Genomic DNA, 27,396 nt, shown 5'->3' with positions numbered 1-27,396 from the left:
AAAAACGATACATTTTCTCTCTCTACTGCTCATTTTCTTTGTTAAAAGATGTTTGGTGCTTTGTGTAGCTTCAACACTTCATCACAACATTAGACAGCTGGGCCCCAGTGATTACAGATAGGCCTATGCATGATGGGCTTCGTTCCCCATCCTTGAAAAGGGATCCTAACCAGCTCTTTCACAGAGAGCGAGGATTTGCAGGTGAAAAGACTCTAAACTGAAATTTTTTGGATGTCTATAACAAGGTTTATACGTCCAAATGTCATGTAAAACTCCCAGATTCACATGCAAATGCTCAAGGGGAGAGTGCTTTTCTAAAACTGATGTTGACCTCTGACCTCCCTGGAAGAGACAAACCACAGTGGAATTTAACTGCTGGAATCAATAGAGAACCATATCGAGGTAAATATATCAAAATAGCTCAAACTGTGCAAATCGTAGCCAACCCACTTGTAGCTCGCGCGGTTTGTGGGCTGTATTCCTCTCCTCCACCTGCAGAACAGCTGTGCGCCGCTGCCACGTTTCTCCTCGGTGCTGGAGTGGACGCGCGAAGTGGGGGCGCACTCCTCAGCCATCCAAAACCCTGCTCGTGAGATGCGCAGCTGAGAGCAGCATCGGACACATCTCCCACCTCCAATCCGCTTGGCTTTTTTGTACACAAGATCTCACTGTTTTACTTGAAGGACAGTTTTGTTTTGCGCCGTTGCTTTTTGGCACCGGCGCTCCCCACTCCCCACCCCCCAAGAGAGCAGAGGCACATTGTCTGTGGCGCAGCGCGACAGTGCGGTGTCCGATTACAAACCACCGAGGAGCCATCGGCAAAGAGCGTTTCTCTGTGGGGCAGAAATAGCACGCAGGACTCCGGAGGGACGAGAGAGAGCACAGAGGAATCTCTGCAGAGAAAGGAGTTTTACTGAGGTCGATTTCTGGCAAGAGACGCAACAGAACGGAGGATATATCATCTTCAGCTCATCTTTATTTTTTGTTTCTCCATACCATTCTTCTCACCGGGACAAGACACGCAGCTTCGCTCCCTACTAGATGAACGGGAATTGGGCACCTCACTTGGTAAGAAGAAGCGCATTTTATTATAGATTGTATACTATTAAGATATGTTACAGTTTTGTAGACATTGCGTTTCTAAACGCGAGGTATTTGTTTTCTCCTGAAAATAAACCCATGACTTTTATTGCTTGTCATATCCTATTCCACAGTCAAATCACAAGTTAAAATAAGTTAAAGCATGTTGCAGAGTGGGAATATGCCAGAATCTTACAGCAACCAAAATAAAATAATCGACAAATCCAATACCCAACAATATAAAATACCAGTTTTAGAAGTTTTGCATTTGGATTTGCGATGTCTGACCACTTGGTGGTGCTGGCAGAGTGCAACCATCACCAGTACCCCCATCATCAGATCTTTATATTTTACAAACTCCTTTCCTTTCTCAATATCTTATGACAATTGATCAGGGTCTAGTATTATAACCAATACTCTCAGCAGCACAAGTCTTCTGCATTCACTGCAGCATGTGCAGGAGTACAAGCATGTATATAATATGACTGCTCATGGTTATAAAAAGGGAAATAGTCTAGAAAAGAAGCTCTGCTTTGAAAGCCCAAATGCAAATTGGGAAATGTGTGTGTGTGTGTGTGTGTGTGTGTTTGTGTGTGTGTGTTTGTGTGTGTTTTTAATTGTGTTAAGATTTCTGCATATACTAATTGTTTTATCAGTTGTCTCTGCTTTTAGATGTGACCTTTTAGTAGTTTGTACTGCTTTGTGTAGTTTTGTTTTTGCATTTGGTAAAATGATGTCACTGTCACCAAGGAGATGAACAGAATGTGTGCCCTTCATGAGACAATGCTGATTGACATCATGACTTCGCGTAAACATACACACCACTTTGCATTTAATGAAAATGAAAACACGTGCCATAAGTTTCTTTAATTCTGCACATCCCTTTGTTGAGATGGTCAGACCTTCCAGTCATACACCTCAAACATCCAGCTTCCCGCACAATAGAGCTAGAGCCGAGTCCTTGAAGGTTTTTATGGTTTTGTAGAACTATCAAAGTTATTTCACAAGTATAAAAGCTTCATTTGAACTTTTGTTTTATTCCCAACGAAACCAAGCATTTCTCTTCCACAAAAGCCATCGTCAAACTGCATCCAATGTACTATTTGTCTGTGAGCGGGGTGAATTAGACAAGGTAAATATACAATAGTAGAAGCTGTGTTTGTGCTGTAGGTGATTGGTGTTGTGAAGGAGATAATACATGTGGTTCGTGTGCTCCTCAGTTACCCTGCGGCTGTGTCCTTGGCTCTTACCAGCCCTGCGGCAGATTTAGTTAAATGCTAATCTCCAGCCATGATCATGCTGATTGGTGTACGATTAACCGGACATAATTGTTAACTAAGCCACTTGTTCATAGGGTTGGGGGCGAAATCGATACAGCATAATATCGCGATATTTTCCGTGGCAATACTGTATTGATACACAGACGCCAAGTATCAATCTTTCATTATATATGTGTTGGTCAGTTTGTCTGCTTGACAATCCCATTTTGCAGCAATAAAATTGAGATGAACAAACAGAGCAATGTATCTTTTTTAGATAAAACAGATGTTGACAAAGTTTCCATTTGGGAAAAAATTTACGTTGGAAAAAGGTAATAAATTGCAATATATCGCAGAATATTGCAATATGTTTAAAATCGCAATAATATCGTAACGTGACATAAGTATCGTGATGATATCGTATCGTGAGGCCTCTGGTGAATCCCATCCCTACTTATTCACCACTGTTTGTTTGTTTTTTTAAGCATGAGGCGAGCACCTTTTTAGAGAACATGCAAATTCTTACTCAGATGTTGCGTCCAGAGTATAAAGCTCCCTGAGTGGCTCTGTAGCTGTTTAGGTCATGCTACCTTTCAGGGACTTGAAAGCTGCAGTTCTGATGAACACAGTCAGCTTCCTCTGATCTTATGGCCTCAGACCCACGAGGATGCTGTGGCTCATCCATCCTGTCACACTGTGCTTACCAATGGAAAAAAAACAGGTACCCTCATCCAGATGGTAGAATTACTTTGGACTCACAGCGTCCAGGTCTTTATTAGACGTCAGATGCTAAAATCCCCTAGGAGAAGAGAGGAAAAAGAGATGAAAAAGAATACAAAACGACAGGGATGAAAATGCTGAATCAAGGAATCATGTGACATGATGCCTTTTGGCTAAAGTTGCCAGTTTATATTGCAACTGAAGCGCAAGAGAATCACTGCAAGGAGCAAAAACAACATTGGAGTTGCAACGAATGGGCGATTATCCGTTTCTGCAACTACTTTGATATTTTTAAGCGCAAAAATTACAAACATTGTCTGGTTGCAGTTTCTCAGATGTGAATATTTGCTGGTTTGCTTTATCTTTAATAGTAGTACATTTAATATATTTGGACTGTTGGTTGGATAAAACAAGAAAATTTAATATGTCAACTTGGGCTTTGGGAAACTGTGATGTGCGTTTTCTGACACTTTACAGACCAGATTGAATTGGTTAATTGAGAAAAGAATTAGAATATTAATCGCTAATGGTAATAATTGTTAGTTGTAGCCTTGCCCCTGAACAACATTAACACTTAACACTCCTGAGTCATAACAAAGATGAGCAGCAGATGAGCCTGCAGTAATGTAAACCAGCCACACATTCCAGCGCCTAGTGAAAAGCAGCATATGATTAGCGTGATTGATATTTGCACTGTGTTGGGAATTTGCCCGAGCACTGACACAGAACACCAGCACAAACACAGCAATTAGTCCCAGGCAGGAGGGTTTCATGATGAAAATGACCCCGGTGGCCTCAGCGGGTTGTGTGGTCGCCATGGAAACCAATTGAATGACAAGCCCATTGTCGTCGAGCTTTGTGATTCGGCGTCCCCTCGGGGGTCGAGCTCTGTTGGGAGTGAAAGTGAAAGGCATTATCATGCACGTGTAAACCAAACAGCCATTACCCTCTGGCCCCTTGGTGCTCTTTAAGGCCCTTTGGTTTCTTATTTATCTGACACCAGCAAGATGGGGCTTTGAGATAGTCTGTCCCTGTACACAGCCTCTCAAAGGATCTGACTTTATTGGCTGTGAATCACATGGAAGCCCCGATTGTACATATTCTCCTCAGTGGATGATTTATTGCTCTTATACAAGTAAACTTGGGGACTCAAACAATCGCTGAAGTGCTCTGCTGTTCTTCCCTGCTGTGCTTTGTTCTCTCACCACCACAAGCTATTTATATATCACAACCACTTTGCCATTATCTCATTCCTCCCTTGTTCTTGCTGCCACTTCTGATTTCAAGACTGTAGCTCCAGAGAATCATGCCACATGTGGGAGGATGCTGATTCCAAATATTTAGGCAAATTGTTTGTGGGATTTTGTGCTTATTTGTGCCAGTAGCATATTCAGATATATGTCTGACCTATTCCTACATAACAGAGTAAGTTGCCAGGGTGTAAGTAAACAAGTTTTTGTTTTCTTTTCCAGCATTCTCAAGTTATTTAGTGAGATGGCACAATGTTGCTATGGCTACTCCCAAGGTTTCCTGCAGGGGACTTGAGTGCCCCGTCAGTCACAAAATAACTGAAAATAAAAAATAAAAGTTTGTCATCCACGGCACTTCTGTTCTTTAAAGGCCAAAGTGTCACAACAGTTTCCATAGAGATCGTGACGGAGTTATCAAGTGGGATTCAAAATCCAACCCCTTAGCATCTGTTCTTTATCCTCACAAAAGTCTGCAGGATGAAATGGAGTTACATCTCTTCCCATCAAGGTCAGCTCTGAAAGCTTTGTTGCTTGCCTGGCAGCTTTATTTTCAAACACTCATTGTGACTTTATTTTCTGCGAGGAATATTAATACTGTAGTGCTACACAGCTGGTGACTGAAGTAAGTTAAATTGAAAACACAGCATAAAAAATGAGGAGAGATTTGTTAAAAGAGCTGGAAATGAAGTGATAAAAAGTGGATGTGTGTAGAAACACACACACACACACACACACAAAGCAGTTCTCTGATGGGACATATTCTTTTAAAACAGGCAGAGGAAGTTGTGATAATTTCACACTGCATGCTAAACAGCAGAAGCAGCACAGGGGCAGGTGTAGGAAATAATTTGAGTTCACAGTACGGCACGGAAGCACAGGCAAGCGATATGTGATCCTGGATGCACCATTATTTCTGCTGCTTGGATCCAAGAATGAATGTCTGTGGTTCGAGTAAAACATCCAGTGTCATGTCCGCCCGTCTAAGGGAATTAGCACCGCTAAAGCAGCCTTCACTCACCAGTGCTGTTACACTACATTAGCTCTGTCCCTCTCTCCGCTACAACCTCAAAAACCCCACTCAAATAGCAAAGGAATCTGTCTTTAACCACCAGTCAGGAAGAAGAGGGAGACTCTATTTGGGTCACGATTAAATAATCCCCAAAGCCTCTTTTTCACTGGGGATCAAGCCAAGAGGATGTTTGAAAGGTTAAACAGAGATCCAAACTTCTGCGACAACAGGAGAAGCGATTATTGTAAACGTATTTAAGTTTGGAGTTTGTTGTACTACTGAGGCAAGCGAGAGAGCAGTCGAGGGGAGGAGAAGAAGGCAGGAGAGAGTGTGTGAGGAGGTGTAATGAGTCGGGGGGTCGGGGGGGGGGAGAGAGAGAGAGTGAAGAGGCTTTGCTGGTCTTTGTTTATTGATTGCGCCACAGGGCCATTTTAAGGGTGAAATGAGTCATGAGTTGTCACCACACACACAGAGAGAAACACACACTTTTCCCCTCTCTGGGCCGTCACCTAGCTGTATTTTTCTGAAAGATGTATGACTTTGAAGCATGAATGAGAGGATCATTTGATAGCGGGTGCTCAACTCGTATATTTCTCTTTCATAGGAGCTGCTTCTTCTTTCAGGCTGCAGCTTGTACCTCTGAGGTGAGAGCAAAAGTGGATTGCCTCCTGCGAGACTTTGACACTCGTCGCTATGTATAGTTGCAGCTAAATTAGCAGCCTGCACCTATTACTAAAGCAGGTGCACAGGTATGTGCTGTCTGTGTGTTTGTGGGTTGTGCGATGTTGTGTTTGCCATATTTTTTTCTATCTCAGCAAGAGGTAATGTGGCTGAATTCTTTCCTGGGTCTGAGTTTTGTTTTTACCCCTCTTGGGACTTAGAGGGGTGGGTCTTATCTTTATAGAGCATATCATTATACGATAAGAAGCTCTTTTGATGTGATGTGTTTAGAACTCTCAGAGCTTCATCTATCGCACCACAGCAAACAGCCAGAGAAGCTCTAATTTGATCAATGAGAGGATATAAATGCATGAAATCCTTTAATCTTCAGCAAATGAAAACATTTATCTCTACTTTGAAATCATTACGAAGGGATAATCGGAGCAATATCCTCGAAAGAAATATTTGAGTTGAAAAAGGATGCTCTCCTCCGCAGATGGATGAGAAAGAGAAATTACAGAGCGTGCTATATTCTTTTTATCCGACCTTATATGAAAGTTTGCGATAACATCTAAAAGATAACTGCTTGTAGTTCGGCCATGCAGTAAAAATGGGAGCGGAAGAGAGATGCAGAGGGAGATTAGAGGGGAGATATAAAGAGCGGAAGGGAGCTAAAGGTGAAAAGATAAGAACTTAAGTTTCCCAGACAAAGAGGGGCAGCGCCTTCTTTTTGAATGAGAAAAGAAAAGGCGAAAGAAAAAAGGAAGCAGAATTATGTAGAGATAAAAGGCCAATACGAGGATTGGCGAGCAGACAGGTAGGACGAGCGTGTTTGAGGGAAATTGTTAAATATACAAGAAGGAGTTCTTCTCGAGAGGCAGCGGCCCCCAGATGCATCTGTCTGCTGGATTCATCTGTCAGTGCCAGAGGTCCTTAGAGAGGGAAGGACAGAGGGACAGGTAATCGGGATGGGACAAGAGAGAATAGTAGGAAGAGGCAGCAAGAGAAGGGAAGACAGGAGAGAAGTAGAAAAGAGAAAAACAAGATGAAGGAAGAGAAAATTTCCACTGGGGATGAAGGGGGCATGTCTCCCTCACTTTCTGTTCACTAAAACCAAGCAATGTTCTCTTACTGTCAACACTCTAAAAGTCATATGTTGTCGCCACCAATGTCCAAAAATGTCAATATGCTAACCTGAGTCGCTTTCAATTATTATCTAGCAATTTCATTGAATATTGGGTTTGACCTCTCATGCTACATACGGTGGTTGAAAGTAACTGATTATATGTGTACGATACTCCTAACCCAATAATAATCTCATGACTTTTAGCCCAATATATTCCATATATATAGGCTTTATATATGTGTATACTCCAATATCTCACATGAGTCATAGTATATTTAGCTGATAATACTTCTGTACCTTTACTTAAGTAGGATTTTGAATGCAGGACTTTGTACTTGTAATGCAGTATTTTTACATTGTTGTATTGCTACTTTTAATTGAGTATGAGTTAGAATCTGAGCTGATATGATCTTCCAAAACTGCATTGCCCACCCTTATTGCAGGAGGTTGTTGGGGAACTACACAGTATGTTTTTCACACTACACTGCATCGTTTTTGTGTAAAAAAAAAAAAAGTAATACATTTTATTTCCACAGTTAATATTCTCCTAAAAAATGCTACAATTAAACATCAATCAAAAAGAGCACAGTATCAAGTCTCTAACAAGGAACCTAAACGTGACTTTAAGCAGGGTTACCACATTAATAGAGCAGCGATCTACATAGTAATTCATTAAAGGACTTCATTATGTGGCTGAAACCAAACCTATACACCCTTATAGTAGGGCAAAGAAAGTGAGAAACAAGTTAAAAAAAACACAGTCGCGTGGTCTCTCCTTCACACACACGTACTGTATTGTTTTCCAAAAACACTGCACACACTCCAGACAGGAGAGACTCATGAGTCATGCCCTTTACTGGTCTGTGTAGAGCATAAATGGGGATGTGTAGTCTACCCCGTTTCATAGAAACAATGCCGCCTCAGTTCTGGAGGTGAAACCACACAGAGGATGTGTGGTCTGATCTAAACCACCAGCAGTGAATAGCAGACCACTTATTATTCCCCTTGAATAACATCTCATTCTTCCTAGAATAAACCATCAGGAAAAATGAGCCCTCAGTCTGAAAAATAAGGTGTTCACCGCTGGCAGAATGCCAGCGGTGAACACCTTATTTTGTTGATTGCCCGTGTTGCTTACAGTAAGCTAAGCTGACTTGACTTTGACTTTTTAAGCTCTTTGCACAAGAGAAAGTGGTAATTTAGAGTTGAAAACTATTGTACACAAGTGGGAGTTTCAAGAGATATTTTTTCTATGGAACATTAAGTCTTTTAAAAGTCTAGCCAGGTACTGAGCCTCAGTGATAAGGATATTAGTTGCTGTAGAAGACAATGGAGTAATTCTAGAGGTATTGCTAGGAGTGTGCTTTTTTCATACACAGTGTTGGTTGGCCAATACAGTGGTCTGATTATGCTGTTCATGAAACAAGAGAATGTTTCTATTCTTCTTCTCTGGCTGTATTGTGTTCCCCCAAAAAGTGCATTCACGGGTTGTGACTCTCTTCTTCTGCACTGTTGGGACTTAAGTGGATTGTTTAAAGATTCTCTGGGATGAGAATGTTTCTCCCTCTTCTGTCTGGCATAGAAAAGAGAAGACTAATACAAACAGCAAAGCGCCTAAAAACACAAATCCCCACACGCGTTAAGGAGGTATGCTGTCGTGTTGCTTTGACAGAAGAGCTGAGCTTTAAACCTTGCAGCATCATATAATGTAGAGATACGGAGGAAGAGACGGTCAGATAGACAGAAAGATGATATCAATAAATAAATCCCCAAGAATAAGCAAAGCAGAGCGAGTCAAGGCAGAAACAAAAATATCCCTGTGTACAAATATGATAGAAATATAGTTCTGTTGTTTATTTCACATGCAGCTCTGCTCTCAGGTGCATGTGTCGGGCCTCCGGATGTCAGCAGGGTGACTCAGAGTGAGTGAAAGAAAAAGGATCCAGTTTCACTTTCTCAGAGATGGGACCTCAACCAGACCTGACCCCGAACCTCACTACTGCCCTTTCAGAGAGATACACATTGTAGGTGTGCGAGAAAGGTGCATAGTTTCATGAAAGCACACACTCTTTCTCTGTCAGAGACTAAAAGAAGAAAAGACAACTGCCTGTTTTTCCTTAATGAGGATAAGCTGATATCAGCTCAGTCAAATCAGTGTAAATGAAGGATCAAATGGATTTTGTTGCAGGAAACCTTCACAGTTGTTTTGGACTCAAGCTGTTACAAAACTCTTAACAGGCACAGCGAGGGAGGAACTCCTACGCAGAGGATACATTTCCTCTGGACTTGCACTACCACAACACTTTGTTGCAGTGCTCTTGTTGTCATTAAAAATAGACCTCTGTCCTTCCGAAGTAAGGGCCCCATAGCATCCTGATCTATTTTGTGCTCCACGCTGATCCCCAAAGGCTTTCTGGGTAGAGAAGTGCTCCCTGCTCTGCAGCAGTTAAGGGCAAAAGGGGATTCTTTCCTGCAGGGTGGACGTCTTCTTATTGACTTTAGAAAAGCACACATACAGGAGTTTTATCTCACACAAACTGTTGCTGGATACCATCAAGCACCTGACACTCAGGAGGTAATTGTGCTTTACTCGCACAGTAGTGCGATAGTTGTTTTTTTTGTCCACTCCTTTTAATGCCACTGCTGGTGTTACAAAAACATGAAATGTGAAATGTGTAGCTGGATATCTACAAACCATTCAGTTGTTTTCAGAGAATAGGGGATGTTTTTACTTCTTTCCCTCAACCCCATTACAGCTCACACCCACCCTCTTACTCTGCGCTGAATACCATAATATTAACTCAATACTTAATTCACGGCCAGAGGGAAATAATCTTTTCGCTCGCCCTCCCTTTTGATATGAGAAGGTCAGAGTGCAGGGGCAGCTGGATCTTGGAGGGATGCAGTAACTTACTCAAGGACACTAAAAGCCCTTGTGTTCAGCTTTATGGCCAGTGTTGTATTTTAAAAGGCATGACACAACAGCGGTTTCTGCTTCCTGGAACCATTTTAGTCCCACAGGCGGTGGCAAGTCACCCTGCACACAATGAGACCTGATGTAACCTGTCATTGTCCTCAGCGGAGCTTAACACCCATGCTGCCTCCCCCTCTCCCCCCTCTGGGCCCCATATATCATAATTAATACTTTCTCATTGCAAATATGTTTCTTCTTGTCTTGGCTTCATCTTAAAAAGAGTTTCTTTTTGAAATTGCGTATGAGCAGACGCGTGTCATTTCGCACCCTCTCAGATATCTATTCAATTCATCAGTTCTAGCTGGAGCAATTACAGTAATTGTCAGGTTACAGTCACACCGTTTCATCTCTGATTCTCACTCTTTAGTGCTTCTCGGTTAGCTTTTTCCTCTCTCGCAGTGAGAGTCGATGGCATCCAGACGCCTCCCTGAACACCTCAGTCGAAATGATGCTTTCCAGAAGCTGCAAAAGATGTTCAGGTGTTGGCAAAATGATTTAAAAAGCATAAAAAGGCCAAAATATCTCTAACATAAATGATCTTTATCAAATCACCATATTTAGCTGCAGCGCATGATTACTGTGAAGGAAACACAGGTTCTTAATTGCAGTGTACAGTTGCATGATTTACTGCTATTGTTGTAGAGCAGAACCCACCTAAAGAAACAATTACGTAAATCACACTTTTATTTCTGCCTCAGCTACCTAGACTATAATTTAGCTGCACGTCTGATTCAGTGTGTGGTCCCACACATTCTGTCACTCAAAATTACCTGTTCCTCTCCTTTATTCTCTCTCTCTCTTCTGTTTCTAACACACATTTACCATTCTCACACACTCTCCGTATACACAAGAATGCAACTTGACGGATTGATTAATGCCGATATCCCGCTGTATGCCTTGAGAATAGAACGCTTTCACACATATAAGTTAGAGCTTTCTGCAATTGCAGCAAGATAAATGCTCTCGCAGCAAAGAATACATTTTATAGATGGACATACAGTGACCTTGCAATAATAAAAGATTGACAAAGTAAAAGATGGACGTCCATGGAGAGTTAAGAAGTAACATAGATAGAGTTGAACACACCTGGAGGCCACATGTGGATTACCCCGCCCCCATCAGCGTCCCGGCTTGGGAAACTCCATTGTCATCATTACAGCAAAGGGTGGAGGAGATCATTAAGTCATTATTTATGTGCTTTCTGCTGTTTTATCACCTCCAGACACAGTCTCACAATGCAGACACCCACACTCACAGCCCCAGAACAATAACATACTTGTATGAGGCAGCCAGGGGGTCCCATCTAATAGAAAAAGTGCAGACATTAACAGTCTGGGCCAGCTGTAGAGACGATCATCACAACTTTATTTTCCCTGTTAAGCTCATTTACACCTAGTGCTGTTTATGTTTATTTACACGCTGCTCCCACAATGAACCTCCACTTCCAGATTTTCTCCGGTTTGAGGCATGATGTAGCAGAGGGGAAGTTTTTACAGGCAATTTTCCCTTTTCGCAATAGCAGTAGTTTGCTTGATGAGCCCGGATAAAAAAACAAAACACAAACAGAGCACTTTAAACTACTTCTCACCCAATTTTGGCTTCTTCCCCCGCAACATTTTCCTGCATGTAAAAGCGGCGAGACCATTATAGATATTTTTGTGTGAACTGGTCTCTTTCAGTCTGCCTTTCCTTGACAGGGGGTGACTTTGAATACATTTTTTACCCGTTCTGTCATCATTTCACACTGTGATGGACGATTACAGTCACTTTACATAAAACAAAACCAAAAAAAAGCCTGGTGTGTTGGTAAGGGGGTAGAGGCGGGCTAAAAAAAAATAAAAAAAAAGCATGGGGAATTGGAACAGAATTGGATGTTAAACAGAGCTGCACTGTGTTGTACCTGGAGCTGTGGCTCCTGTGAAAGGCTATGTAGAGTCAGCTCTCTGGACACCGCAGTCCCAGATACTTCCCCCTGTGTTTCCTTTCCCTTCCTTTAAAAAAGGGGGGGACTGTTGCTTTTCCAGCTGTGCCTGACCACCTCGCCCTGTGTCTGTTCCCCTGTTGTTTTCATGTCTTGATTCAATTACCTCTGTGGGACCACTCTCCTGACATATGACATGCACATAGCGGGCTGGAGATGTAAGGAATTGCAGTTTTAATGGCATGTGTTATTCATGGAGATCCTAGGAACTCTTCATAGCAAAGCCACACGTTCCAACCTCCTTTCCCTGAAGTGCCTCTAAACTCCTGAGTCCTTTTCTTTCTTTCCATCTAAACTCATCTTCTATTAATCCCCTCCATTCTCCTCCTCACTCACCGCTTCTTTTGTTCCTGCCTAACCTCTTTAACACCCCTCTTCTCCTCTATCCAAGCCCGTCCCTTAATTTCATCCCATCCAACCTCTTTCTCTTCATCCTCTACTGCATCTCCTTTATCCTTTGTTCCACTATTCCTCTCATTATTACCAGCCCCTCTCAAGTAACCCTATGCGACTTTCTTGCCTCCTCTTCCTCTCCAGTCTTTTTCACCTCTCTTCCCATTTTTGAAGAGAGGGTCAGTGTGAGCCATTAGTACTTGGTCTTCCCAGACAACCGATCAGCCTGTAAGAATTCACTGGCAGAAATACATTTGCTCACATGCATGTTCTTATGTGCATTTGTACATGTGCTGCCTTGAACAAAAATAATATACGCAGCAAATATAATATATGTAGGCATCCAGACGAACTCGTCGGAGTGTTCAGCTGGAGTCACAGCCCAGTTTTAAGGCGCCGTCACGCATGTGTACATTTAAATTTGTTCTGACTCTGTCCACTGACTGCACGCAGCTGAACAATACAAGTCAGTGTAACCATGTGATAATGCACTTTTGGATTTCTGAGTTATAGTACTACAGACCAACTACTGTAGCACAGGATGGAAAATATTTCCTTCCAGATTTTCCAAATTTCCATCAGCTTCTCGTCTGCTTTTATTTTAATACAAAAAATAAACTTTTTACAGGGTACAAATTACAGTATTATATATGAATGTCATCACATGAAGCAGCAGATCTGTGCATAGTTCTAAATTGCTGCTAATCTGCAACTCAACTGCAATGTTGACATTGTAAGAGGGATTGTTTTTTGTTAGATTTAGATACATAAAAAAAGGAATCTGCCCCATAACATGCAAAACAGCTTGATTATAATGACTTTAGTTATAATGTTGTTGTCATATCATCAAATGAGCTTGAAATAATGTGTATGTGTAATGTGTATGTCATTGTCTCAATTAGAGAAATAATGTAGTCAAATCCGAATGAACCCTGGACCCTACTAAGATATCTTCAGACTCAAGCTGTTATCCTTCTGTGCAGAAGGATGTAAACATTTCTGTGAACCTACACAGAGAAGGGTGTTATGGGTAACCATAGGTCACAGAGGCTCGCAGAGGAGATGATGTGCACACATTTTCAAAAACTTAACAATTCGCAGTGCAGAACTGCGTGTCAAGCAAGCTGATTAGTTGATTTTTCTTAATTTTACTTTCATTTATTTTAACTTTGTTTGGGCATTCATTGATACATCTGCTGTTTATTTCTCTATCAATTTTGTCCATAAAATTTAAATGTCAGAAAAAGGGAAAAATGCCCATTTGAATTTCCAGGATCCCAAGGTGAAGTCTTTCAATTCCTTTTTTTATCTCAGTGTAAAATATATTTAGTTAACTACACATAGAGGAAAAGACATGTAAATACCAATAAATAGGATCAGATGAGTAGCTGTTGACACTGTTAAGATTGAACACAAAATAAAAATAAGGAGGCACTGACACAAACTCACTCACAGAGGCACATGCAAGGAAACAAACTGATACAAGTGGGTCACGCACAAAGAGGTATTTTCAGCAGTAATAGGTGCATTTGGGTAGGCAGCTGTGCACACATATATTCTGCCCACACGCTTAAAGGTAGTGAAGAAACTATACACAAACACACACACAAACACACACACACACACACACACACACACAAACACATATACGGCCAGGAACATCTGTTTTTGGCCTACAATCAAGCCCAGATGGACCCCAGGGCTGTCAACACCAGTAGAGACCACACATTATATACGCCCAGTACTCTTTGCAACTGACTCCTGGGGATTTAGAGCGGCGAAGGGGTATTAACCAGGACCACAACCTGTAATTGTAATCATAATGACACAGGAAGGTATTTCCAAATTAATACATGCAATCATTTCTGGGAAATGTAATAGTTGACCAAAATTAGACAAGCTTGGCGACTTGCGTGGCTCGGGACTGTTTGGTGTTGTAATGTGTGTATGCTGCATGAATATGCATTGTAAGGACAAGTTCAATTTTTTTCATCTCTGCAGAAATATGAGGCAGAACCTAAACATAGAAAGTGAATTAATATATTGGAGTTAAAAGTGGTGATATTCAGCTTTGATGTTGAGCCATCAAAGGCGTCATGAAACTCGGTTCAGAGGGGCAGCGCTGCACTGTACTGTATATTTAGCCGTGAGCTTAAATTAGACGTGTCACAGCTATAGACACATGCCATACCCACTTGTGTGTCTGTTCATCTCAGGGAGGTTGATGTAACTGTTGCTGCTGCTTAGATGGGTTTTTTTTTGCTCCGGGGTGGCATTTTGGGTGGGGTTGTGACGGCATGTATTTATTGAAAAAAAAAGATTGTGTGTGTATGTCCCTTTGTGTAAGTAATGTGTGTGTTTGTGTCAGTTTGCCCTTGTGCAAGCTTTCATTTCAGTGAAGAGAGGGCACAAAGCACATGGCCCATACCTGCCTAATCAAGTTAGTAGATGAGCCTGCAGCAATGAAGGCTCAGAGAGTTAATACTGCCCCAAACAGAGACTACAGAGTCTCACTTTTATCCCGCAAACCTTGGAATTCCCCCCACTAAACTCATTAAACACCAACATTAAGCCTGAAGGCGCTCAGTGCGTTTACACACACACACACACACACACACACACACACACACACACACACGCACACACACACACACACACACACACACACACACACACACACACACACACACATACACACCTGCTCTCCTACTGTTTACCTGCTGACACACGCATTCTTATAACAATTATAGACTGTCCACCCTCCCAGCGAGGCTGAGGGGTGAGTTTTTGATAATTCTATCTTTGTAGTTTTACCTAAACAAAAAATTGTTAAAGATGGGTTAGGGTTAGGGTTATGTGGCAATTTACACCTTTATAAGTCTGTTTGATATGTGAAAACGGTGCCTCTAACCCCTGTCGCTCTCTCAGTTTTTCTGAAGGAAGTGATGACACATTATCAAAGTGATTTCTATTTGTTACATTGCTCATTTAGGTCAATTAGAGGAAACTTGTTGTCAGTGTTTCGGGGAAACAGTGGCACCGTACCCCGAAGACGTTCAAATAGCTCTCTGACTGTGACGTATATTCATAAATGTTTGTCATATATGGAGTCTTAAAAGGCTGTGCTGTCACTTACAAGGCAGTTATGACATGAGCTGAAAGAAGCATTGTTGTTGACTGTCTGTGTGTGTGTGTGTGTGTGTGTGTGTGTGTGTGTGTGTGTGTGTGTGTGTGTGCATGCTTATATGCAAGCTGTTGTACAATTAAGCATATAATAATATTAGTGACAGTCACAGGTAGGCAACGCATGCGTGCGTGAGTTTGTCTTTACTTGCACCTGTGACCGATCTTTGCCTCCTTTACATTCCCCCTGCCCCTCTGTCCATCTAATGTGGCATGTTGATGATTTAGCAGTACACCGGCGGAATGGATTAACTGTGCAGTTCACGCTTTCTGTCTGAAGCTTCATGCTTTTAAAGGAGGGCAGAGTGTCATTGATCAGAGAAAGAGACAGTGTGGAAACATTATAGTGAGACCTGATTAGTAAGAGTGTAGTGTGACGCGTCAAGGGATCAGCATCAATGACACCCGCATCAAATCTGCTTGGGCCTCAGTTTTCTATTTCCCTCAGAAGTTTGATGTCTCCCCCCTATCCTTGTCTATAAAGTGTGCCAGCTTCTCAAATCTATCACCCCCCACCTCCATGCTGCTATTTAAGTGCGTCACATAATAGGAACGTCATGGATTCCTGTGTAAATGCTACAAAGACTAAGTAATTTTACAGTTTTACGCTGATGTTAGTAGTTCACCTTTAGTTTGGTTAACATATGCTGCCATTTTATATATCACCATAAACCCTTCTTTATATCAGGCCAAACCCCTAATGTAACCAGTGTGTCTTCCTTGGCACTCTGTCAAACTGTGTTCTAATTCATTGCTTCTCTTGACCTTCCAATTGGCATTTACAGGGGAAATCTACCTGCACAAAAGGCTTTGTCACAGTGGTTAATGAGCACATGGTGAAGGACAACCTGACCATTAAGCCTTTGGACCTAAGCATGAAGATAATGGCACCCATTGATGTGGGTAAGATAATGGTCGGGGCCATATGTGGTGTGGTCTTCAGCTTTCTACCTTACAGTAGCACAGTTGTTTTGGGGGTTGTTAAAGCTGTCAGCTATCAGCTTCATAACTACATAAATAGAGTGTGTGTGGTGAATATTCATGCTTCCCTGTGGAGGATGGCATTGAGGTTAATATGTTATTTTGAACAAAAAGAAAGAAGAGGAGAAGTGAGCTGAAACCATAAGGCAGTTTGTATTGCATGCTGCAGAGGTTATGCTGAATAAAATGTGTTGTTTGACGTTTTGTGGGCTATCATTAGGGACAGTGTTGAAGCAGACTGTGAAAAACCCATTACACCGACATCACGATGCAGCTCTGTAATGATGGACATCTATTAGTATTTGTGATTGTTGCCCCTGCTCTTCCTCGCTTTCACGGTTTTACCCCTTGGAGAGTGTGTTGCGAGATGTGTACGTCGTTGTGCTTCTTCAAAAACAGGCTGGCCTCTCCCATGGGGAAAATACACTGGATTACGCAGAAGGAAATGCAATTACCGCCTTCCCAGCAGAATCTTAATCACTGAGCCCTGATGTTAAAAGTTAGCCTCTTTTAATCTTCTGAATTTCAAAGACACAGCACATATCATTTGATTTACTCACTCCGATCTTCAGAGGATGTAAATAAGCTTATTAACCAGACATTTTTTAATGTGAGAATCCCATGACCTCAAGAGGAGCTACTGACTTTATTGAAATAGAATCTCTAAAGATACATGAGTGAAATTAATTTACAGTGAATGTGTTTATTTAAAACCTGAAAAATTGTGATGGTGTCAAAAACATGGAGAGCTGTGTGTGTGTGTGTGTGTGTGTGTGTGTGTGTGTGTGTGTGTGTGTGTGTGTGTGTGTGTGTGTGTGTGTGTGTGTGTGTGTATGTGTGCGTGCATGTGTGCATGCGTGGCGTGCATGGCGTGCCATGCATACGCACCTAAACAAACATATGAAACGTCCTCCAACATACCACTTAGAACTAGTTCACTTTAGGTTTAACATATTTCTTATTGTGCAGGTGCTTGCAATATGCCATATCTGTTACTATGCATAACATATGCACAGTGTATATAATATATAGTATATGAATCCAGAATCAATGTTTCAAGTCCAGTGTCTCCTAATTGTAACACTGACTAATAAACTCTTCTTCTGGACTCCAACTGGGAATCAGATGCCCAATTAAAGCCTTTACCCTTAGGCCCTGCTGCAGTAGAAGTGAGCGGAAAAGAGGAGGTGGAAAAAGAATCACTGAAGTAGTACTTTTCATGAGTGAAGTTTTTGCCTTTTCCTCTCCTTAATAGATCCAGAGACACAAGTTGCCTGGGGCTAAGGTGTGGGTTGGTTCTGAAAGTGGCTTCAAGTCTCAGGCGTCTCTATTTTTGTGGAGGCTAACTGTCAGAGTGGACTAGTCCATTCAGATCTCGGTGAAACACAATCCTTCAGACTCCTCACTAGCTCATAGACATAGACAGACAGAGAGAGAAAGGTAGAGGCGAGGGAGAGCGAGATAGGCCTACATCTGTTTGGTTTGGTTGGTCTAGCAGAGACACAATCACATGGTGCCTGCAGGCTCCGTCTCAGACTCTGCTCCTCTGTTGTTCCAGTTTACCCTTGGGAGACATGTTCGGGGAGACGGAGACTCAGGCAGGCACACATACACACACACACACACACACACACACACACACACACACACACACACACACACACACACACACACACACACACACAAAGACGACTGCTGCCGTTAACCAAAGCCATCTCTCTCTCTCATTAATGCTATAACTTTCTGCTATTGTGCCTGTCTCTGGTGTTAACGGGACAAATTACCAAGGCCAGGCACTCAACAGACATACACACATGCACACGCCCGGGTAATTAATTGGTTCCAGTGGAGCCAAGAGCTAATTTACTATCCCTCCTGCCACATTTCTTCAGATACAGTAAGATGACTCATCTCAAGGCAGCTTCCTTATGGCTCCCTCCCCATTTGTAGGTCCTTTATGTGTGTATGATTTTTTTTTTTTTTGCTGCCAAAGAGGTGATGGTTGTTGTTGTTTTTCAGGCATATAATTACTGAGCTGTAGGAGTTGGCAGCCTGTTAGGCTTGTTATTTTGGATGTGTTGATTGCAAGAAACGTGGAAAGATTGATAAGAGTTCATTTCTCCCTGCCCCCCCCGCCCTGCCTCCCTTTGGGTTTGACCAATTGGGACTGTTGACAGTTTCAGGCCAGATTTAAAAGAAAGAAGATTTTGCCATACACAAACTTTGTTAGATCTAGCCAAGTATCTGAAACAATAATTAACTGATTCTGTAAAGTAAAAAGATTGTCTGCATTAAGCCACTGGGTGTAATGGGATAGCTGACCTACTCTCTTCATAACATATATTCCACTGGTTCCAAGTGTTATCAACTTTAAAATGGGAAACAAAAGACAAGACACAAACAAAATACACTTAATGAAAAAAGGGCAGCATGTTTTCCCACTATGGAAGTACAAAGCATTACAAATTATGGGATTATTGACGGATTAAATTTGAGCACAAATCAATCAAGATATTATGTACAAAAATAAAGATATTCAACTGGCTCCAAAAACTGGCATATCTTTAAAGCCAAAATCTTATCTGTCACATTAGCAAGTATTAACTTTAATAATCCATCATCCTTTAGCATATGGTCCACATTTAAACCCTTATATTACATATTATCATAGTCATTTTATCCTTGTTAATATAAAAGTATATACTGCAGAAGTAACTGGTCTGTATTCCAAAAGAATAAAAAGTACAATAATTAGCCTTGCTCTGAAATGTATGGAGTATGAATATAAAAGCTCACATTATGTTGAATTGCAGTACCTGATGTACTTTTAAACCCTCAACCTCTGCTGTAGAAGATCCAACAGTACACACAGTTGAAAGTGTTGTACATTTACACCAAGTAGAACCAAAGCGACTCGACCTCCCTTGCAGTGGAATCTATTTGTAAGAGATTTCATCCATCATTCCCCCAGTCATATCCTGTCACCATTAAAGCTGATATGATTGATTACGATATTAGTAATTGGATTATTCAAAACTGCAGTACTCTGTGCAGAGCCGAAAGAAAAAAGTCTTCTTTCACTGATTTCACATTCTCAGCTGAATGAGAGGAGTTTACCCTTGGATGGCTGTGATTTTCTTTTGATTTGGAGTCTGGTTAGCATCAAGGTAGCATTTCATTCTTCTGTGAGGCGCGTCTGTGCCACAATTAGAAGATAGATCAATGAGCTGGTCCTGCAGTTAGTGGTCATCCTTGATATTGGCAGAGCAGCGAGTGCAATCACTTTGGTTCTTCACCTCAGAGGTGTAGAGGGCAGGTGTGTTTGTGTGAATGGTAAGTCAGGTTTAGACTTGCATCTGTGCATAGCTGTAGACTGTGATAGTGTAATTTTGCGCCCAGTGAGACAGTCCGCTGCCCATTAGCCAAGCATATAATTAAAGCTTTAAAAATGTCACCATCCCTCAGTGGTGGGCTTTATGCCCCTTATCGCTGCAGTCCCTGGTGAGTGTACAGTAATGTGTCGCTATGAGTGCATGAGTTTAATGTTTGTTGTATTGTGGCCATCTTCCCACTGCTTCCTTGATCAGGCATCAGATGACACTGCTCCTCTTGTGCGGATCGGCCCTGCCAATACACCGCGCGGAGAACAAAGGCTTTGAAGTGCCAGAAATCTTTGATGCCAATGCATTACCCAAGCTAGTTAAACCTTTGAGAAAATGACAGAAATATTCTTCAAAACATCTATGAGGGGATTGTTTTGATCATCTCCAGGGAGAAAAAGAATGTGATCTGATGCTTGCAAATCAGTTTAGAGTTTTGGGGTCTGTGTAAATCTTCAGTGCTAGCTGTTAAGTCAATGTCAGCGATGACATTAGCTTAGAAGAAGTACCCCAAAATGTTGTATATGGGGAGCTGGTAGCAACCTAACACTTGCTTTCCTGTCAGAGAGGTAACTTTGTAGTACCTTACTGAGGTTGTTATGGAACTATCAACTCTCAGTTAGATGTAGTTTTCAGGCAGGGGTGACAAACTCGGTTCCTTCTCTGAGATTTAAGACACTCCAGAGCTACAAGGTTGTTGTGACAATTTGCTCCCTGTGAACAGTGCTTTCTTAAAACTGAGAGCAGCTCAGACAGTTGCCTGAGGGTCTGAGCTGTGTGTCAGGGCCGCTGTCTCAACAGCTGATCGGAGCCTGGGTCGGCCACAGGAAAGTTGACACAGTATTATGCAGACATCTCCCAGCAGCAGCAGCTGCCTGGCCGTAGAGGTAGTGAGAGGGCTCGTGGAATAATGTTAATTGTCACTGAAAGGCAGAGTGTGTGCTGTCCACGGATCCTGACGAAGCTGCTACATACAGTAGCTTCATTCCTCTGTCTATGCTGCACGTGGCCTTGTTTAATTTCTGAACTCCTTCAAGGTCTTCTTCTGTGAGAAAACCTTGAAGGAAAGTTTGACATTTCAGAAAGTATACTTATTTTCTTATACACAAAATATAAAGCTAAAGCCCACTAACTTAGCTTAGCATAAAGACTGGGAATGAACGCTAATTAACACGTATCATGTCATGTTACATTATTACAAAAAAAGAAGTGTAAAAACAACAATTTAATGTTTTACAGGGATGTGTCAGACTACTTCTTGGCTCTTCGCAGTTTCCATGCAACCAGCGAAGACAAGAGGAAGTTCCTGGTCCCGACCAAGAAATAGTCTGGCACATAACACTGTGAAACAGCCATGTGTTCATTAACCCTTCCGTTTTTTGTACTAATGATGACACAAACAAGATAACATGTTGATTAATGAGCTTTAGACGTGCTGTAGGCTGATTTTTATACCTTTGGACAGAGCCACTCTAGCTGTTTCTCCCTGTTTCCAGTCTTCATGCTAAGCTAAGTTAGCATGGTGCTAATGATAGCTTAATATTTAGCGTACAGCAATGAAAGTGGAATCTATCCTCTCATCTAACTCTCGACAAGAAAACCAATGTGCACATTCCCCAGAATGTCAAACTTTCCCTATAAGAACTCGGCACAGTTCTTAAAAGAAATGAATACAAATTAAACATTACTCAGTGGATCTTTTTTCAAAGTACCCTTGTCAAAAGCCGAGCAGAAACCAACCAACCAACCTCAGAAATGATTAATTCTCTGTAATTATTAAGTCAGGTGTGTAGGCTACAAGTCCTGACTCTGCCTTACCTTGACCTGAATTTTGAAGTGAACAGTTTTAAAAGCCCTGCTCTGTATTCAAAGGGCCATCCTGCCAGGAGTTCTGTAATGGTTTAAAGTCACAGGTCATATTGAACTACAGTACCTCCAGCAATCATGGAGGCAGCAAGACAGGGCCACGCCGTGCTGGTAATCTAATGCAGTGTGAGAGCTTTTCACACGGATGCTTTGCTTTTTGAGGTATGATGTCACTTTTCTTGCCACATATTGCATGTTGTTGAAGCCTTTCCTCGTCTGGAGATGTGTTGTGTCGAAACACTTGCGCAGACCGCATTCAGGCACGTGGTAATGCATCAGCAAGCATGAGTGCTGGAGGGTAAGCCAGTTGAGTAAAAATAACAGCAGGATTTGGGAAGCTCTGGAGAGCTAGGGTGGGACTCGGATGAAATTGCTGGGTGTGTTTTTGAGCAAGACAGTGGAGAGTGTGTGTGTGATGTACATCCTAGATTTTACTGGAGCAAAGCTATGGTTGTGGTCAGACGAGTCATCAGGGCTGGTCAAAGACCAAAAAAAGCCTTTCACCTCAGTACAGTACCCAGACTTTGGTGTTTTTAAGATTCATTGTGTTTTTCAGCATGCACATAAAATAAAAAATAAAATACCAGTGCAACCATTACTCAGGAGCAGAGGAGGGTGACATTTTCTTAAATTGACCCCAAGACTATTAACTGTAAAAAGTTTCAGAAGTTTTGTTAAACAAAGTTAGAACTAAGTTGAATACCTGCAATGTTAAAGTCCAGTACCAGAGAAGCTGTCTGCTGTCCCCCCTCCCAGCGCCTTTGTTTCATCAGCTGTATAACTTCCCTCCATATGCTGAGAGCAGAAAATACACAGCAAATCACAAATCTGTTTTTCCAAATCTTCTCTGGCAATCGCAAACCTGACAACAGATTGCAATCTTGGAGCGTCATTGCAATAGGGGGAAACTGATTTAGTATTTGTTACGGTTTAATGTTTATTCCAATATAGAGAGCTGTTTGTGGAACTTACTGGACTCAGAGTCAGATTATGTGCAGTGAAAAATAGAGCAGTACGCTACATAAATATGCATATGCAAACATACATGTGCAAAGATTTCCCCTAGGCTTTAAAGTTGAACTGATATTTAAAATGTTCTCACTTTTTCTGCAAGGAAACATAAACTACAATGATTCTGCTGCTATTGTGCATATTTCTAAGATTTTCAAAAGAGGATGAAACTGTTTTTGGAAACTATAGTTTCAAGCCCCTTTGTGGGTGTTTCCCAAGGCTGCAGCTTCTAAGAGACATGCTGTCAACTTCTGCTCCATGGTGCGCTATTGACTGGAACGTGTCACAGCCCTGTAAATCTTACAAACGTTCACAAAAGTACAAGGTAGAATTCATTGTCATTCTTTCCATATACAATATTCAGCATACATAGAAATGAAGTTGCCTTTATTCAGTGCTATGGTTCACACAATAAGAATAATACAATAAAAAAAACTGAAAACAAGACCAAAGAAGTCCACACTAAAAACAAACAGCAAAGATACAGCAAAAATAGATTTTAAGTTAAGTTTGACCTGAAAAATAATTCATATTACCAAAAGAAAACATATGACAACATAAAATATATGATAAGATAATAGATGTGCAAACGGGCACAAAGTCAAATCTGTAAGAGCAGTAAAGTAATATATAAAATATATTGCATATAACATAATAACATGCTCACACACAGAATGACATATTTGATCAAAATGCAGAGAAATATACAGTAAGTACAAAGTAAGGAAGCTGGAGTGTGAAATGCTTTCTGGGCAGGAGAGAAAACTGGAAGAGGTGTGTGTGTCTGTGTGTGTGTCTGTCTGTCTGTCTGACAGGGAGACAGACAGGGTGACAGATAGAATTAATCTTCAGAGAGAATTAATCGGAAAGACTGAAAGACAAACTGCACATTTGATTTGCGCATGAAAAGCAATGCTGTGCACCACAGATAAGCTTTTGAAACAAACAAGCCATCTGATCTGGGTGCGCTTTTCAATCTCACTCTTGGAGAGACACAAACATTTCTTTGCGCGGAATTAACCTGCGCCCTTATCCGGGGGTCGTGATGCGGAAAGGACCCCGCTGTGCGGGGCGGAGCCTTTGATGACGATATCATCACTCTGTCATTCTCTCGGTCATCCTTGGCTGAGCCAGTGAGACACCTGGCGAACTGAGGTGGACTGAAAGCATAAATAGGGATAATAATAATAGGTAAAATGTCAGTGACAGGTAGAAACAGAAAGGAGCAGGAGATGGATAACAATGGGGAAATCCAAGGGCTGGCAGTGAAAGAATATCCTCATGACAGCCAGAAAAGTCAGTCAGTTGGCCACTTGGTCTGTCAATCATGTTGTGTTTTAGGCAGCTAGTCATTCACTCATTCAGGCCCCTCCTTAGTCTCTCTGTCATTCAGTCAGCTAGTTTGTTAATTTGTCAGATCGTTTGACCGTTGTCTGTCATTTCATTTGTCGGTCACTCAGTCAGCCAGTTGGTAAGTTTAGACTTCATAGTCATAATTTACCTTAATCGTAAAAGGTTAAAAACAACTTAGTTCAACCATAATCTCAGCTGCCCTTTTCAGACAGACAGACAGCAAAGTAAAGAGCAAACATCTCTGTCATTTCTGTGTGTGCTTTGGTCTAAAACATAAGACGCCAAAAGCACAGATACCAATTGGCAGATAGAGACTCAGAACAACAAACAGAAACTGGCAATAACCTGTCTGATAGACAGATTGAGAAACAGACAAACACCCAGTCAATCGCATCCAAACACACACATATAAGCGCTCTGCCTGATAAACATACAGCTTTATGAAGCAGCTCTGTAGTGTCTTTGTGTGCCCTGGTCTGAAGCAAAGTCTGGGTTGATTTTACTTGTGTGTGTCTGTGTGTGTCCTGTCTGGCCAAAGAGAGAGAGAGAAGCATCCATCAGCACTGTGTTGTGACCCCAAACTCACACTCCCCTGACTGTGTTTGGACAGATGGATCATCACTGCACCACTCACATTTGACAAACGTGTTTGTATGAAAGCTGGTGTGTGTGTGTGTGCGATACAATGCCAGCGTTTATTCAGGAGTGTATTCATTATGTATAGTGTAATTCAACCATCATGAAGTCCCCCTCAGACAAAATCAATAGTGGTGTTAATATGATCCTCTCTCCACTCGTTACTGCAGGAAGACTTCAATTGATTAGTTAGCTGACACCTCAACTCCCACAATGCAAAGATCCAAAGGTGTGTGTGTGTGTGTGTGTGTGTGTGTGTGTGTGTGTGTGTGTGTGTGTGTGTGTGCGTGCATGCAATACTGTCTATACCCAGCTGAATGTGCCATTATATAACTTTCCAAAACTATGCAGCAAACAGCTATCGACTGTCTGAGCAAATCCATTATACAGCTTGACATTGTTTTCCTACAAGTAGACTTTGCATCTGCATTATTATTCTTCTGCGTTTATGGAGGAGTTCGACATCTAATATGTTGTCTTTAGGACATTAGACACCAAAATCGTACATGCCGCACATTATTTCTTTGCATTAGATGTGGCGTAAAGACAAGAATTATAACAATAATGTCATAAATATTTTTGATTACTGAAAATATGAAATGTTTCTGGCAGTTGTCTAAAATATTTAGCATGTGAGGATTTACACAATGAGCATGTTGATGAGTAGAGATTCAATCGTTTTTACCTGTTAGTTATGGTTGTCATGAAAAGATGTGTGTAATGTTTTGTCTGTTTTGTCTCTGCCTTCTCAAAATTTGAAGGAAAGAACATCAGAGCTCATCATATGAAATACTGCATTGTACTGTATTATCTGTTCTGTACATGCATTTCAAATGACAACATTCTTTACGCCAGAGACAGAGAAATAAGTAGGAATGGTAGCAGGAAGAGGATGAAGTGGTGAAGGAGGAGGAGGAGGAGGAGGAGGAGGAGAAGGAGGAGGAGGAGAAGGAGGTGAAGGAGGCTTGTACTAATGCCCTGGAGATGATTTAGAGTTTAGACTACCAAACAGCACAGAAAGCTCTTCCAGTTTTCTCCCACAGGACCAGTTGGTGGCTTGTGGTGAGTTAAAGAGAAAATAGGATCCACCAGAGAACACTTAAGGGGAATGAAACAACAGTTGAAATGGTTTGGTTTTAAATCAAGTCACGGCTGCCTGTCTGTGCTGTTAAGGCATGATGTAAATGCATGTGTGGGCATAAATCAGGTTATTTTTTAATTTTTTTTCATTTTTTAAATGTATTGCATTTTATATATTTATCATACTTACAGAATTATTTACGGAGTTCTTCATCGTTTTACCATGTAGTGACAGGTTTGCAATGCAAATACAGAGAGGAAAGTATTTTTAAAATGAATTCAATCCAGATGTAGAAAGGAGGCAAAAACAATGGTTCAACAAAGGTTCACTTAACAGTTTGACTCTGATATTAAATATGTAAATATGCAACCAAAAATGTATTGGACATTGTTTAGATGCATCATCAATTTTGCTATTTATTATTAAAAAACAATTGTGTTTTTTCTGTTGTTAAATTGGGGGTACCCTGTTGAGTATTTGACCATTAGTAGTAATAAGGAGCAATTTCTTAATGATATGGTCCCCACTTTGTATCACACACAAGAACGCACGTACACGTGGGCAACGCAATATATATTAATGTCGCCGTTTTCACGCTATTCCACCAATTGATTGGTGGAGGTACTGCGCAATGAAGTGTAGCAATGCGCCAACAAAGGTGAGGAAGACGAAAACAAGCTAGCAAAATTAAATAGAAACACTGCACAAATGAAAATATTCAAAGGTTTTATATGGAGGGAAATATATTAAACACATTTGTTTGACATCAAGAATTAACAGAATGTGCTCTGGTGGTGCTTTTGTTTTTTTAACTTGAAGTCGCCACAGGGCACCTTAAATATTAAATTCAACTACAACTGAAAGGGATTTAAAACACCCTGTGAATCGGTAAAGCAAGCAGAAGGGTGTGTGCACTGCAGCGCTGTTACAGAGGGAGCGAGGTCAACAAAGAGCACACAGCTCGGTGGCCTCGGCTCCTGCTCCTGTCAGCCAACCCTCTGCGTGTGTGTGTGTGTGTGTGTGTGTGTGTGTGTGTGCGTGCTAGGGACGAACACATTATGTAGAATACCACAGCCCTTTAAGATGACATGCACAGACACACAACTGTAAAAACATCCTTAATCTCATTTCCTACACCAAATTCTCCTCTGTGCCTAGCAGATTATAAAATATTTTCCCTAAGTGAATGCAGACATAAAAGTTTATAAGACTGAATTAAAAATGACAAGAGGAATGTCCCAGCTAGAGACTACCTGGGAGAAATGACTTGCTCGCTTTCAGCTGCAACAGGTAAAATGGCTTTTTTTGCGAGGAAAAAAAGAACCAAAGACTGTCAAGGAAACTTGCAGACAATGAAAAGTGACATGTAAAACGACAGGTTGACTAAAGAAAAGCTGCAAAGTAGCACAGAAGCTGATGTGAGAGCCGTCAAGCCGAAAAGGGAAAAAGATCA

At 41.4% G+C, this 27,396-nt stretch overlaps 1 protein-coding gene across 2 annotated transcripts in view; it reads left to right on the top strand.

Moving 5' to 3' along the window:
• The first annotated feature begins 554 nt into the window (after window positions 1-554).
• Window positions 555-27,396, top strand: part of sema5a (sema domain, seven thrombospondin repeats (type 1 and type 1-like), transmembrane domain (TM) and short cytoplasmic domain, (semaphorin) 5A) — a 110,652-nt gene continuing 83,810 nt past the window's right edge. The window contains exon 1 of one of the 2 annotated variants that reach the window (XM_078280715.1): window positions 555-1,068. The gene's annotated coding sequence lies outside the window, so the exon portion shown is untranslated. Of the gene's footprint in view, window positions 1,069-5,945; window positions 5,963-27,396 lie in introns of those variants that run through there. The other variant, XM_078280716.1, reaches the window with a different exon arrangement.

The sequence above is a fragment of the Sander vitreus genome, chromosome 22, assembly GCF_031162955.1.
Source record: "Sander vitreus isolate 19-12246 chromosome 22, sanVit1, whole genome shotgun sequence".
Lineage (NCBI taxonomy): Eukaryota > Metazoa > Chordata > Actinopteri > Perciformes > Percidae > Sander > Sander vitreus.
The sequence above is the reverse complement of the archived record's forward strand: the minus strand, read 5'-3'. Positions and strand labels throughout refer to the sequence as shown.